General features: G+C 38.4%; 1 protein-coding gene across 1 annotated transcript in view; it reads left to right on the top strand.

Moving 5' to 3' along the window:
- Positions 1 to 2,551: 2,551 nt before the first annotated feature.
- The window catches only part of LOC113105479 (protein NDRG2), a 28,521-nt gene continuing 15,660 nt past the window's right edge, over positions 2,552 to 15,412 (top strand). Inside the window, exon 1 of the mRNA XM_026266561.1 lies at positions 2,552 to 2,891. The gene's annotated coding sequence lies outside the window, so the exon portion shown is untranslated. The remainder of the gene's footprint in view (positions 2,892 to 15,412) is intronic.

Raw genomic sequence — 15,412 nt, 5'->3', positions numbered from 1 at the left:
CAGGCTTGCCTTTTCCAGAGCTCTGGAACTGCTCACACACACACACACACACACACACACAAACACACACTTGCTGCTAATGTACATGACAGAGAGCTTTACTGAATGTGAATAAACTGTGCAGTCAGTGATACTGGTTAGATTGCTGTACTTGTGCCAAAAAGATGTGACCACTAACAACACTAGCAAAGATGTCAATTCTGTCTCCATTCACTTACATTTCCTTGTCGTTCCAAACCTGTACGAGTTTCTTTCTTCTGTTGAACTTTGAGTGTATTTTGAAGATGAGTTAATAAACAACTGCTGGTAGCCATTGACTTCAGTAGTATTATTTCCATATTACAAGAAGTCAGTGGATAACCAATATTCTTCAAAATACGCTAATTTACGTTCAACAGAAGAAAGAAACTCATACAGGTTTGGAACAACACAAGGATGAGCGAATGTTTTTTTTATTGGTGAACTTTCCCTTTAACGATCATTTATCCAGCACATTTAGTCTAAATCAGCTTTTCCAGCACGGCCCGTGACCTAAAATACCCCTGTGCTCTGGAAACATCACCTCACAGAGAGAAATCCTTATCAGAATCAAAATAAAGCTCGAGCCAAACGTCTGACCGCTGGGCTTCAAACACAAAGCCATTGAAACTGAGAAGTGTTTTCCAGCTCCTGCGGTGTGTGTTTGCATTTGTGCGCTCCTGCGTTTGTTGTGTGTAATTTTAGCCGGGGTTCGCTGTGGTCTTTGGCGACGGGTCACATTGTGTTCTGCTTTCTATAGGGCACTTAATTCAGCAGACGCTGTGTGTGACTGAAATAGTGGCACACTGTAAACAATCTGCAGGATTGTGTCATACACTACATCACAAAGCCACTTTCTGTCTCATTAACTCCAGACTTGTTAACATGAGGCAAAAAGCAGCTTATAAGATTTAAAACGAGTCCCAAAAAAGAACAAGGTCGACATGAAATCAAGTCTGATTCAGAGGAGAAACAGTCGTATCCTGAGCGAGAGGAGGAGCTGGGGATGGAGGAGGGTAATTAGCTGTTAAACAACGTAAAAGCAGCTGATAACAATGAAAGAATAAAGGATAAAAGGACCCAAAGGATAAAAGCAGGTCCCTGAAATGTGTTTTTAGTTGAATCATCTATTTCAAGGTGTCAAACACTGCCTTTAAAAACTCCACTGATTTCAAAAGGATGGTGATCATCCGTCTAAAGCTGAGATCATTTGAGCTGATCTTCACGTTTGCTGATTAATGTTCACGTCAGAGCTTCAGCTGTGCTTTCATAAACCCGTCTCTCTTCATTCCTGCATTATTTCAGACTCATTTGATTCTTTTCACTCCTGCAAAGCTCATCTGTCGATCATCACTGCTCCAGCAGAGCACAGACGTCACATTATGGAAATAAAAAGGGCTTCATGTTGACTCAAAATGTGCACCAGCAGCCATTAACGTTGAGTTAATCTCATTGATATGTTCATGTGTGTTGAAAAACAGCTGGTTTCTGTTATCAGGTTTAGCACGGGTCTACAGACTCTTGTAAGTCGTGGAGAAAAGACACATGGTGGCTGGCAGATGTTGTTTTTCTGCAGAAATCCTGTGGTCAGCTAACTGTTATCTTCTGTAAAGCTTCACGTTGTGCAACAGAGATCTGAACGTCCCATATAGCTGTGTTAAGGGGGCTGAGAGACCCTGAATATTTCCCATCATGCTCCTGGGCTGACTGAACCCACTGAACTGAACTTTACACGTGGCTTAGTGCTTTTTGGGGGAGACTTTGCCTGGGCTGCAGATGATAACATTTACCATGATTTGACTACATCTGTGCAATCTGAGAAGAAATATAAATTTAGTGAGTGATGAATTCTTCTGCCAGAATTACAGTTTCAGTTTGTCAAACTCTATATTTGGTCTCTATGTTTGAATTAAGCACTTGTAAAACTGCAATGTTTTGAGATACTTTTACACCCATAGAATATGTTTGATATAAATCTACTGATAATAGCTGTTAAAAGCCTGCTAGGCCTGCTTTTTTTCTTAATAGAAATAGGCTACCACATGGTGATTTATTTATTTATCTGTCAGAGAGACGGTTGTGATGAAGTGTCCTTGTACAGAGGTTTTAATTATCCTGTATGAATATAGTCTCCATCAGGATCTAGTGCCTGAGGCGAGCTCGTGATGAGGAGCCTCCACTTCTCCATTCGTTTCTACAAATCACTCGTCGACCACATTTTACATATCCTGTGTATTTCTGCGAGAAACGAGAGATTAGTGTATTAATGTCTTCTGACTCGGTCGAATCACACGGAGCTCTTGCTCAAGACTGTGGCGCAGCTGTAACCAGAGGCTTGGAATGCGAACGCGTTTTGTTCCACCGGGCGATTCAACAACGGGAGCGAACCATTGCCGAAAACAGGGGGAGTCGATGTTATAAGAGCGGTCTTCCGTCGACTTTAAGCGTCTTTTTATCGATATATTGATGGGTTTCTGGCAGGAATAGATATCGAAACACATGTGCCACACAGCTGTCCTAAAAACACCTCAGCATGAGCGATCGGAGCACCATGGTTAATGTTGCGCTCCCCCATCTATAACTCAAGTCGACTTATTTGATTGATGGCTCCATATTTTTTGTACGATTTTTTTCTGTGGCTCCAGAAAGGACAACAGCGGGGTAATACAGACAGAGAGGAAAAGAGGGAAAGAAAATAACAAACACTGCTGGACAGAAAGTGCGAGCTCAAGAGCACTGGGAGCGTCCCAGGATCAAGACTGTGACAAATACATTGATAGACTATTTCACAGACAAAGGATTGGCGACTTTTGCTCATTTTAGCATTTTAGGGAAATTGGGCACGCCGACATCATAATTATTTTGCATAAGAGGTAAGTGCAAGGCGTTATAACAGCCTATATGCATGCAATAATAAGTTACACTTGCCTATGTGTCGCATTAATGTTTTTAATGCATGCAACATTGTATTGTCTATAACTGCAGTTTGTTGTGCACAATGGAATAAAACGTAGATATTCTTAGACCATAGTAGTAGTAAGTATCCGTTTTAAACAACACTCGAGACGAAACCCTAATGTGTTCCAGCGGCTGGAAACCTGTAAACATAAAGCAGCATTAAATCCAGCTTGATATGAGTCATGAATGCACATTTCTCCAAGAGTTTTTGGTGGATTTATTGGAGGTGAGTGCGCAAACGTTAACACCAGCTGTATCATGCCAGAATACTAGAGGTTTGAATCATGATGGTCTTTGTTCGTGGATTTTGCAGATCTTGCGCAGGAGACATGTGTACGTGTTGCATTTTGTTGATGTGAAGTTGAATGTTAAATGCAAAGCGCTGGATCCAGCCGTGGGCTTCTGCAGAGCTCTGCTCATTTACACGCCGTGACTGGAGGATGTGTGTCAATGTCAAAGTGAGGTGTATGGAGCCAAAACAGGGCCACAAATACTTGAAAGAAGAATAGAAGTTTTGCAAAAAAAAAGAAAAAAGAAAAAAAATATATAAATATATACGCAGCACAATGAATCTCTTATTTACATTGTGTCATCACTGACGCAGTGTTATATTGAGCTGATTCGTGCGGCTCTAGAGATTTGAGGATTTGAAACTGCAACACCTTTTATTAGGCTTGAGTTTAAGAAATCAACAAACTTGTCTGTGACTGGCAGTATTGCTTAACTCTGCACAAACATGTTGAAATAGAAACTGATGCCCAGAGTCCAAACCATAACGCACAGGATAGTCTGCTAAATTTACAATGAAATGTCATTATTACGGCTTTAACTGAGGGTGTTATTGAATTCATTTGAGGGAATTTAGCACCCCTGTAGAACCGGCCCCGACTCACAACAGTTTAGTTGTTTTTGTAGTGCTCTTATTTGATTGGTCCAGACAGACTTTTAGATTCTACCTATCTATCTATCTATCTATCTATCTATCTATCTATCTATCTATCTATCTATCTATCTATCTATCTATCTATCCATTCCTCCATCCATCCCTCCGTCCGTCCATCCATCCCTCCATCCATCCCTCCATCCCTCCATTCATCCATCCATCCATCCCACCATCCCTCCATCCATCCATCCATCCCTCCATCCATCCCTCCATTCCTCCATCCATCCCTCCATCCATCCATCCATCGTGTGGAATGCACACAAACATTGATTATGTGTGTAAGAGTGTAACAGCACAAACCCTGAAGGTGTAATATTCAGGTGTCACTGCAGTCAGAGTGAGGAGAAGAGTTTGGGTGAATCAGACAGATGAAGAGTGTTTGTGGATCAGCTCCTGGTTGTACAACGCTCTCTCTGTTCCCACGCATCCTCCAACCCTTCAGCTCCAGATAGTTTTGCTCTCTGTGGGTTTCTCTCCCATTCATTCACTCACTCACCTCGCTCTGCCCTCTTTAACTCATGCATCTGAAGGAAGAGGAGAAATACTGGTTTGTAGGTGGATTTGTAAGAGCAGTATCTTGAGTGGGATTAAATGTTTTGGTATTTGAGATTTGGACTGTTTATTACAGGATAGTCATGATATATTTGAAATATATATCATGTATGAAATATATATCTAATTAGACTGGTTGTGTGATCCGTCCTTGTCTTGTGACTGGTCTATATGTTTGATAAATGTTGGGAAGTTGGGATGTTTCGGAAGGCTAGCAATAGCAAGCTAGCTTTGAAAGCAAAAGTTCCCACCCTCCCTAGCACCTCTGATATAAACTTAAGGAACATAAAAATATATAAAGTTTGAAAGTTTCATTAATCTATATGAAATGCTTAAAACACAATGGTTCAGTAATTAGTTTGTTTTTTTATTTTGTTTACTATGTGTTATATCGGGTCATATCCAATGCTCAGAATGGGGTGGTACACATACCAGCACTTCAAGCACTGTGCATATCAATAAAAAAGATTCAGTGTCAGTCTGTGGAAATTATGCGTGTGTGTATGTAAATGCATATTTATATATAACCCAGCCCTATATGAGAGATATTATGTAAATTAGTTGTCATGGCTTGTTGTTACCAGTCTTTAATTACTGACTTAATAATGACAGTTTTATGGTGATTTGGCTCCGCCCACATGTTGCTTTTGGCTATGGAGTTGTTTTTATGTGTTTTGCAATGAAAGCAATTACAGAAAATCATTTTGCTGCAGCATTTGCCTGAAAACACTTTCTTGTTTTGTCTTGCGTCTTGTGGACTGCATGTTACGTTATGAAACACTGAAGCAGTGGAGAATTGTGGGTAAACTGAGGGTTTACATAAGCGAAGGAGTTGGAGGCGTTTCAGTGATGTCACATCCTCAAGGCCGTGCTCATAGATTATATCTGCATAATAAGATCTGGAGTGTTTCTGTGTCGTGTCCAAATGGTGACGAGCCTCCAGCGTGAAGGTCGTTCCGGTTTAGGGAAGAGAACATCTTGTCTTTCAGTGATGTGGCTCTTTAATGATGCACTTCAGCTGTGCGAGGATGCTTAATCACGTCGAATGTTTAATTTGAGCTATTGTGCTTTGCTGAAAAATCACAAGGACATGCTGAGCCGTAATGATAGAGAGAATCAGCAAAGCATTTGATGAAATTCAGACTGCTGAGATTCACCAAGAGTGAGATTTCGTCATACTACTGGAGAAAAAGACACGCTTGATACAAAGGGATGGATGGAAAGAAAGAAAGAAATAACGAAAGAAATAACGAAAGAAATAACGAAAGAAAGAAAGAAAGAAAGAAAGTAGGAATGGGCATTCCAAGCAAAAATAATATTAGAAAACCGTTGGGTATTGTTTGATCATTATTCGAAAAACAAGAACGCACAAACTAAACGAAAGAGATGGGATTCACACTTTTAATCTGTATGATAAACCTTAACTCAAGCCATATAATTATTGTAAAGTGTTTAAAAATATTAATATAATAAACATAACCAAATGACGGCATTTAATACCTTAACAGTCCGTCGATTAGCATAAATCAACTGCTCATAAAGCTAGGACATCGCCATTTAAAAAAACTGAATCTCTAAAGGGAATACACACGAGATGGGAGCAAAAATATACTTCAGTATCTTCAGGTGCAATATTGTTGGGTAATCACACTGTACATGAACTGCAGGCGTCGGGGAGCTGTTATTAATATGCAGGGCATTGAAATGTTATGTACTGTAATGTAACAGGCTACTGTTAGCAAGCGGCTAACCATGTCCCTGTAGAGGCTCTGTAGAGTGCGTTATAGTTTTCTGTACCTTTCTGACTGGGGAGTGTGTGTGATCTGTCGGGAGTGTGTGTGACCTGTCGGAAGTGTGTGTGATCTGTCGGGAGTGTGTGTGATCTGTCGGGAGTGTGTGTGATCTGTCGGGAGTGTGTGTGATCTGTCGGAAGTGTGTGTGATCTGTTGGGAGTGTGTGTGATCTGTCGGGAGTGTGTGTGATCTGTCGGGAGTGTGTGTGATCTGTCGGGAGTGTGTGATCTGTAAGGAGTGTGTGTGATCTGTCAGGAGTGTGTGTGATCTGTTGGGAGTGTGTGTGATCTGTCAGGAGTGTGTGTGATCTGTCAGGAGTGTGTGTGATCTGTCAGGAGTGTGTGTGATCTGTTGGGAGTGTGTGTGATCTGTCGGGAGTGTGTGTGATCTGTCAGGAGTGTGTGTGATCTGTCAGGAGTGTGTGTGATCTGTCGGGAGTGTGTGTGATCTGTTGGGAGTGTGTGTGATCTGTCAGGAGTGTGTGTGATCTGTCAGGAGTGTGTGTGATCTGTCAGGAGTGTGTGTGATCTGTTGGGAGTGTGTGTGATCTGTCGGGAGTGTGTGTGATCTGTCAGGAGTGTGTGTGATCTGTCGGGAGTGTGTGATCTGTCGGGAGTGTGTGTGATCTGTCAGGAGTGTGTGTGATCTGTTGGGAGTGTGTGTGATCTGTCAGGAGTGTGTGTGATCTGTCAGGAGTGTGTGTGATCTGTCAGGAGTGTGTGTGATCTGTCAGGAGTGTGTGTGATCTGTCAGGAGTGTGTGTGATCTGTTGGGAGTGTGTGTGATCTGTCAGGAGTGTGTGTGATCTGTCAGGAGTGTGTGTGATCTGTCAGGAGTGTGTGTGATCTGTTGGGAGTGTGTGTGATCTGTCGGGAGTGTGTGTGATCTGTCAGGAGTGTGTGTGATCTGTCGGGAGTGTGTGATCTGTCGGGAGTGTGTGTGATCTGTCAGGAGTGTGTGTGATCTGTTGGGAGTGTGTGTGATCTGTCAGGAGTGTGTGTGATCTGTCAGGAGTGTGTGTGATCTGTCAGGAGTGTGTGTGATCTGTTGGGAGTGTGTGTGATCTGTCAGGAGTGTGTGTGATCTGTCAGGAGTGTGTGTGATCTGTCAGGAGTGTGTGTGATCTGTCAGGAGTGTGTGTGATCTGTTGGGAGTGTGTGTGATCTGTCAGGAGTGTGTGTGATCTGTCAGGAGTGTGTGTGATCTGTCAGGAGTGTGTGTGATCTGACATCTCCCAGAGTCACTGTAACCGTTGTATGCTACGCACGTCTACTGTGTGAATGAGAGACAATGTGCTCTTCTGTTGTCTTCGACAGCTTTTATGTGCATTGCGTCAATAATCACACAACCTGTTCCATAGATAGATAGACAGATAGATAGACAGACAGACAGACAGACAGATAGATAGATAGATAGATAGATAGACAGATAGACAGATATATAGATAAATAGATAGACAGATAGATAGATAGATAGTGGCTGTAGTGAATCCATCAGAGGTGTGGCTGCTCATCTCTGTGGGAAACACACGAGTGAAGGAGCATAAACACAACACTGAGCGCTCTGGCATCTTTCCTCATCTCCATGGTGGATCCTGCGGCTCATTCTCTCTTCTTTGTCATCCAAACTTTGAAGTCAAGAGCAAACGGATAAACACACACACACATACACTCACACACACACACACACACACACACACACACAAACACACACTGCCCAGATCCACTGCGAGCTGCAGCTGATGGGAGGAGATTACGTGTTATTAATACTTTCTTATTTCAGGATGTGAGTGTGTGTGTGTGTGTGTGTGTGTGTGTGTGTGTGTGTGTGTGTGTGAGCCATTAAGTATAACAGTCAACACAGGTGCTCTGTTGTGTGTGCTTGATTCTTCGAAGTCATAAGTTATAGTATCTGAAGTAAATAATGTTTTTCTTGAGGTCGGAGCGTTTCACACGGATGCTGGTGTAGTTGATGAGGGTTTAAACTCATCTGGTGGAGCTGTGCTGTGTGTCAGTGTCTGACGGCTCTTGCAGAGGTTCAGTTTAGTCAGCGATGGTTTGAACATTTTAGCTTTTCATCTTCTGGCAGTGCATCACTAAAACAAGCAGGTTTTTTGAGTGACAGCAGTGGAACCACTTTCAATTATTGAGTCTCTCAGCAGCAGAGAGATGATGAAAATGTATTTACAGTCTGAAGCCTATCTCTATATAGTTATAGTATGAGCATACTTCTTTGTTTTGTGCTTGTCTACCTTTTTGGGCGTACACTTTTTCTTTTCTTTTTTACCAAAAAATATTACTTTTCTGAACATCCCACGGCATTAATGACTTCCTGAAAAACATATTTCCCCACCTCCGGCATCAAATTCCTATAATTATTCATTATTTTAAGATATGCACACATCTCAGCTTGTCTAACAGACATTTATTTCTTCCTGGATGATGGACCATCAACTCAACCTTGCCAAGACAGAACTGCTTGTGATTCCAGCAAACCCATCGTTTCATCACAATTTCACCATCAAGTTAGGTACATCAACCATAACTCCTTCAAAAACAGCCAGAAGCCTTGGAGTTATGATTGATGATCAGCTGACTTTCTCAGACCACATTGCTAAAACTGTCCGATCCTGCAGATTTACTTTATTCTATATCAAGAAGATCAAGCCCTTTCTTTGGGAACATGCTGCACAACTCCTTGTTCAAGATCTTGTTCTGTCCAGGCTGGACTATTGCAATGCCCTCTTGGCAGGTCTTCCAGCCAATTCTATCAAACCTTTACAATTAATTCAGAACCCGGCTGCAAGATTAATTTTTAATGAGCCGAAAAGAATACATGTTTAATTTCAAACAAACTTTCACGTTGTCATTCTGGGGTATTATTTGTAGAATTTACTGAACACTGTGATGTGAAAATCTATGAAGAACACAGGCGTATACACACACACACACACACACACACACATTGGAATTGTTTAAGTTCAAGCCTATTTAAAAATGATAATAATAATAATTAACCTAAACTTTTAATTTGTATTATTTTATTTAACTTTAACTTATTGCTTTACCTTTGAGGAGGTACCTTTACTATTTTTTATTATTTCTTCCCTAAAGCAGAGTAAACCCACACAAACATGCATTTCGATTTGACCTCTCACACACTCACACCGCTCGTGGTCTCTCTTAGCAGTAACGTCACACTACACCGTCCTCATCTCTGGGTCACAACAACAAGGACGATCCTCCATTACCCCACGAGACTAACCAAGGCTCTTTCTCTTTTCTTTACATATATAATATTCAATGAAATGCTTGCTCGATTGCCAGTACGATAACATGGAGATGTGATTGTCAATGTCTGTCGTAATGTTTCTGTATATTTTCCAAACATTGCTTGAGGTTTGTGTTGGTGCTCTGCAGTCATATGTGGCCTGACATCTGGAGGAAAGTAATCCACACTGATATACAACTGCTGGGTCGAGAATACCGCGGTCACAACATATCCCAGTGTCCTTTATCACAACACCTAAAAATACAGCTCTAAACATGTGCCATACAACCAGACTGAAACTCCACCTGCAGATTTCTAGAGACCTTTGGCACTGTAGGTCTGCAACATGAGTTTCTTCCGCAGTATTTGTGTTTTTCAGTAAAATATCAAAATATTCTTAAAAACAACATGTATTTAGTTGAGAAGGTGTTTCCAGAGGAAGTTTCTGATTCAAGTAAGCTTGTTTAACCCTTTGAAGTGTGTTTATTTTCCTGACCCCATTGGCAGATCTTAGTTTATTTTTAAGCATTAATAAAAAAAGATTGTGCTTCTCAGTACAAAAATGATAGATAGTTTGATATAAAAGAATGATTTATTGTGCACAAACACTTTTATGGTGCAAACTGGATAAACAGAATAATAATAATAATAATAATAATAATAATAATAATAAAAGCATTAAATTCTTTGAAAGAAAAAAACAAAAACATTTGCAGCTTTTGTAAAATCAAGGGTGAAATTGTGTGAGCTGATAGTAAGCTCTGGTAATTCTCATTTCTCTGTGATTATGCATGTAATCAGTGTAAAACGATACACACTCTGCTCATATCAGTGTAATCCTGTAAATATTAGTTCTGGACACACAGAAGCACACAGCATCCTCAGTCCTCGCTGAATCATTGTTTGGGTCGACTCTTCCAGCCTCCTGTCCTCAGCTTTGATTGAAACGCTCGGTATCAGTCAGCTCGTCTCATCTGGACCCACAGAAACCTCACAACTGATCACCTCATCAGTGTAGTCATGGCACGTCCTCTTCTTTAGCTCTGTTTACTGCACTGGATGTCATCCAGCAGCACAGTTAGTATTGGTATATTACTGCAATGATTTTAATCGAACCCTCTCACTAAAGAGTCATTTCCATCCTCAGTATTTCTGTCTTGTTTTCCAGTATCTGAAGATCTTAACTGTACAATAAAGAAATAAATAATCTGCACAAAACTATGACAGTCATTAGCAATTATTACACAAGTCATTATTATGTAAACAATTCAGAAATATGTCAATCAAGTCATGATGAGATAAAATGTCATAATTACAAAAATGTTATGAGATAAAAAGTAAAAAAAAAAACTAGATAAAAAAAAAACAATCTAAATTGACAATAACTCCCATTGTGTCATAAAAATGTGAATTTATGCCATTTTATGACAAAAATTTGTTATTAAATAAAATGCCATAACTATGAGATAAAAAGCCTAAATAGGCATACAACATTTTTATCTCTGTTATGATTTAGCATGTCAAATATTTGCCCATTTATCTCATAATTATGACTTTTTATATCCCATAATTATGATTTATCAAAACATGATATTAGTATACGGCAGAAATTGGCTTTCATACACAAGATACAAAACTATCCCAGATAAAACGTCTTGTTTTCTGAGAAACTGAACTGAGTTTGTAATTAAATCAAGCAGAAATATCTGCCAATCGGTTCAGAAAAATCGACTTCTTTTCTCTTTGATTTCTGCTGGTTGTTCGGACCCTGTTGGCAGATATGTTTTCTTCTGCTCATGAGCGATGAAAGAGCGATAACGCTTTCCTCTGGGAAGGAACCGGCGCAGGTCTCAGGAGCGTCGTGCTTTCCTCTGGCATTACTGCATTTATTGTTGTGCAGGAGTGAAGGAGGGATGTGCTGGCACCAAAACAGAGAGAAAGACATGAAAACAGCAGTGTGTTTGCCAGCGGAGCTGTTTCTGAAGACTGGCACAAGCAGGCATTGAGACAGAGACAGGCCAGTGATTGTGTATCCGCTAGTATCTCTGCATCTACCTTTCTTTCTCTCTCTGTGTTATTCCTCAAACACGACAAAGTGTTTCGAAAATGTTTAGCACTTTTCTAAACTCTAGCATTGATGGAGTGAGTTGATGGGGTTGATGTGATTTGTATAGACGAATGATGAATAAAAGGTTCAAAAGAACAACATTTATTTGAAAGGGAAATATTTTTGTAACATTATAAATGTCTTTACCGTCACTTTTGATGGATGTAATGCATCATTGCTGAATAAAAGCATAAAAAAAGACCAAACATTTGATCAGTTTCAGTCATAACAAGGTTGGTTTACACAGATTGCATGCACAAACAAACATTGATTTTCATTCATCGTGCAGATGCAGATATACTGATATTCACAACTATAACATCTGTGAATGCTGCAGAGTCATATTTAGTGTGATTATGCAACATTTCTGTCTAAACAGCGGATCTTGTGTGGATTGAAAGGCTTATTTATGTTTGTTCCTGGCACGGTTTTCCTCATCAGTGTTGTTTAATATGGTTTAAACTACCTCAATCACGTCACTTGGGTCTCATAGGGGTCTGTAACAGAGAAATCTTTGTCAGATTCAGATGTGTTGCTCAACTGCGCAGAGTAAATGAACTCGCTGTTCACTGCTGTTTGTGCAGATTCATGCCTGTTCTACATGCACTTTGTCTAATGTGCAAGTTTTGGTAAAAAAAATTGTAAATAAAAACACACCACATAATTAAAAATAGAACAACTTTTGAAAGGCTTGATTGCATTTCAACACAGTTTGAGCTGAGCAAGACAAACCTGTTCACTGTTTCCAGTCAGATTTCAGCATGAGACACATTCAGTGTCTTTACAGTGCAGGGAGTGATTGGGATATATCTGCATATTCAAATACACATTATATTAGCATATTGTACGTAATATTAATATCATCTGCTCTGGAGTCAGAACTGGTGCTGTGAGTCATAACTGAGCGTCTGGAGGCTGGTATCGATCCGTTGACTCACATCATTCATCCATTAGAGTCCGTCGATAGACTCGTGGCCTGCTTTCACTTCTCTTTCTCTTTCTCTCTCTGAATCAACTCCATCCGTCTCTTCTGACAAACTGTGCTGTGTTTGTGCTGTTTTCATCTCTGCTGATTGGAGTCATGAGACCTTGTGGCTTGGATTTTCAACAGTGTGTATGTTTATGGAGTTCATTTTAACAGCCTCAAGGGGGAATTATATTTCACACAAAAAATAAAAAATAAAATAAAAAAACAACAACAAGAAAACTACATAAAAGTAGGAAATTGATATTTAGCATTAATATATGAAAATTATTTTAAATAATAAAATATATAATATTTAATATAAAAAAAAATGATGACTAAACCATTATGCATCCAAATTCTAGTTGAATAATTGTTTCTCTGAATGCCTTATTTCTGGCTTTTTTCTTCTCTCTCTCCAATATTCTCAGTGCAATAACAGACTTTAAAAAAGTATTTAAAGCAAATATTTTATTTGATTAATTTAAATTTCTCGATATGTTTTTGTGAGATTCATCTCAATCCTCCAGCACTGCTTATTTTTCTTTAATACTGTTTAAATCATTTCTTGACATGCTTTAACGATGTGCAAACTGTGCTAAAAATACAATCCATTTTCTTGGAGCAAAATAATTTTTTTTTTTATTAATTTAAATATTTACAATTCCATTGATAAATGATCAAGTTTATTATTTAAATATTTTGATTTTGTCAGTAAAGGTGAAATAGATTTTTTTTTTTTCATGAGATTCATATGCTGCTTTTTTTTTGTTTAATAATGTTTTATTAACGCTATTTTTTATGTTTTAATAATCATGCCTTGCTTTAAAGAAGCACACTTATTTTCAAACCCTCCTAAAATTCTTTGAAAAAAATATTTTATTTAGTTCATCTAAATATTTCAAATCTTTTATTTTTTAAACTTATTATAATAGTATTATAATTCTTATATTTTTCCTTTTGGTTTTGTCTCTAGACGTGACCCAGACCCAGTTTCTGTGAGATTCATCTCAGTCCTCCTACAACGCTTATTTTACTTTCACACATTTCCTGTCATTTATTTCCCTTTCATCCTCTGTGTTTGTTGTTCTGTGGTTGTTTCTTGTCGGTTTAGCTGTTATTGTGTGCTCTGACGTCTAAGAGACTCGTTCTGAGAGCAGCGAGAGACGCAGACGAGAGGATGATGAGGAGATGAAGAGAGCTGGATGTTAACGGCTCACATGACTGATGACCTCTCGACTCGTTTATGACACGTCATTCATCTGCAGCAGCGGCCCAGAACTGATCAATAAATACTGCCTGAAAACATGGACTCAACTATATTAATGACTTACAAGAGCTCTGCTTCGTCAGAAAGAAGTAATATACTTAAAAAATATAGACTTATTGCAAACTAAATGCAATGTTATTTATTATTAAATAACCCGTTGTAGTTTAAATGTCTTTTTAAAAATCATTTTTATTAGTTGATAAAATGTTTTAAAATACAGTTAATGTTTTGTCAATGCATGATGAAAGATTAAAACATAATGATTTAACGTAATGTGATGTAAAACATTTACTTAGACATTATTTTAAATTGTTCTTAAGGAACATAGTCATGAAAACGGTACACTTAAGTAACATTTAATTTCATGACTATTGTATTGTCTGTGAGTAGAGTTTAAAAAATATATGCAATTAAAAATTTACTTTTATGTAAATCCTTTGGTTCTGCATTATTTAAAAGTGTGTTTAGAAACAGTAATAAATATTATTTAAGCACACTTACGTAATCTTTCATTTGGTTAATACTACAATGACTGCAAGATCATTAGTAGATTTTCTTTCTCGGTATACAATTTTAAATGTACTTTAAAATAATAAAAAAAAAATAATAATAATTTGACATTAAGTGTTTATGGGTGTGTACAGTCACTTTTTATCTCATTCATATATTGTCTGCATGTAGTTTAAAATTATTTTAAAATGTGCTTTAATTTAAAGCTTTTAATTTTTATTCTTTTAAAAGTGTACTTAAGTATGAAGAAACAGTCATGAAAGCAGTCTGCAAGTACTTTTTGTTAGATTTAAAGTACACATTCAACAGAATTAAGTACACTTTCTTTGCACATTTTTTCTTTTCTTTTTATTCATGTGTTATTAAAAAAAAAAATGTTTTATTGTCATAATAAACCATATTTTAAACCAAATTTGTGATAGTTGTAAAGTAATTTTTGGGTCACTGTTTTTGCATTCACATTTAGTGACACTAGAAACATCACTTTGCAGCTTTAACCCTGTTACTGTGGTAAAATCACTGTAACACATGTCTTCTCGTGGTCTTGAGCTGCGTGAGGTTAATGGATTGTAACGGATCGTCCTCCTCGGAGACCTTCAGTCCGTCACACTTCTCACGCTCGGTGAATGTGTGTTGTGTTTGTCGCTGGCGAGCCTCGTTCAGGAGTATTTGTATGTTTCTATGAGGAACAGATGTTCTGCTTGACATCAGCCACAAGTCTTATTGAGTTTGCATTATTACTTCATGTGGTTCAAAGGAGTCGTTCCAAATGATTCAGTGAGTCATTAGATTGATTCAAAGTAATAACTCACTTAAAAACCTCAGTATTAATAAATTGCCTTAGTCAGATCACCTGCATGCAGTGCAATATCCAGGTTTATATGAGTCTACAATATTAGGTTTAACATTTGTGTGGAAGAACCAATCGCTGCATTGGTGCGGCTTTTATACTTTAGGGTTACATTGAATCAACTAATAGATATATATAAGAAAAAGTCTGTTTTGATTTTTTTTTTTTTTTTCGCTC

This window comes from Carassius auratus, chromosome 7 (genome assembly GCF_003368295.1).
Source record: "Carassius auratus strain Wakin chromosome 7, ASM336829v1, whole genome shotgun sequence".
Lineage (NCBI taxonomy): Eukaryota > Metazoa > Chordata > Actinopteri > Cypriniformes > Cyprinidae > Carassius > Carassius auratus.
This window is presented reverse-complemented; position numbering and strand designations above follow the sequence as displayed.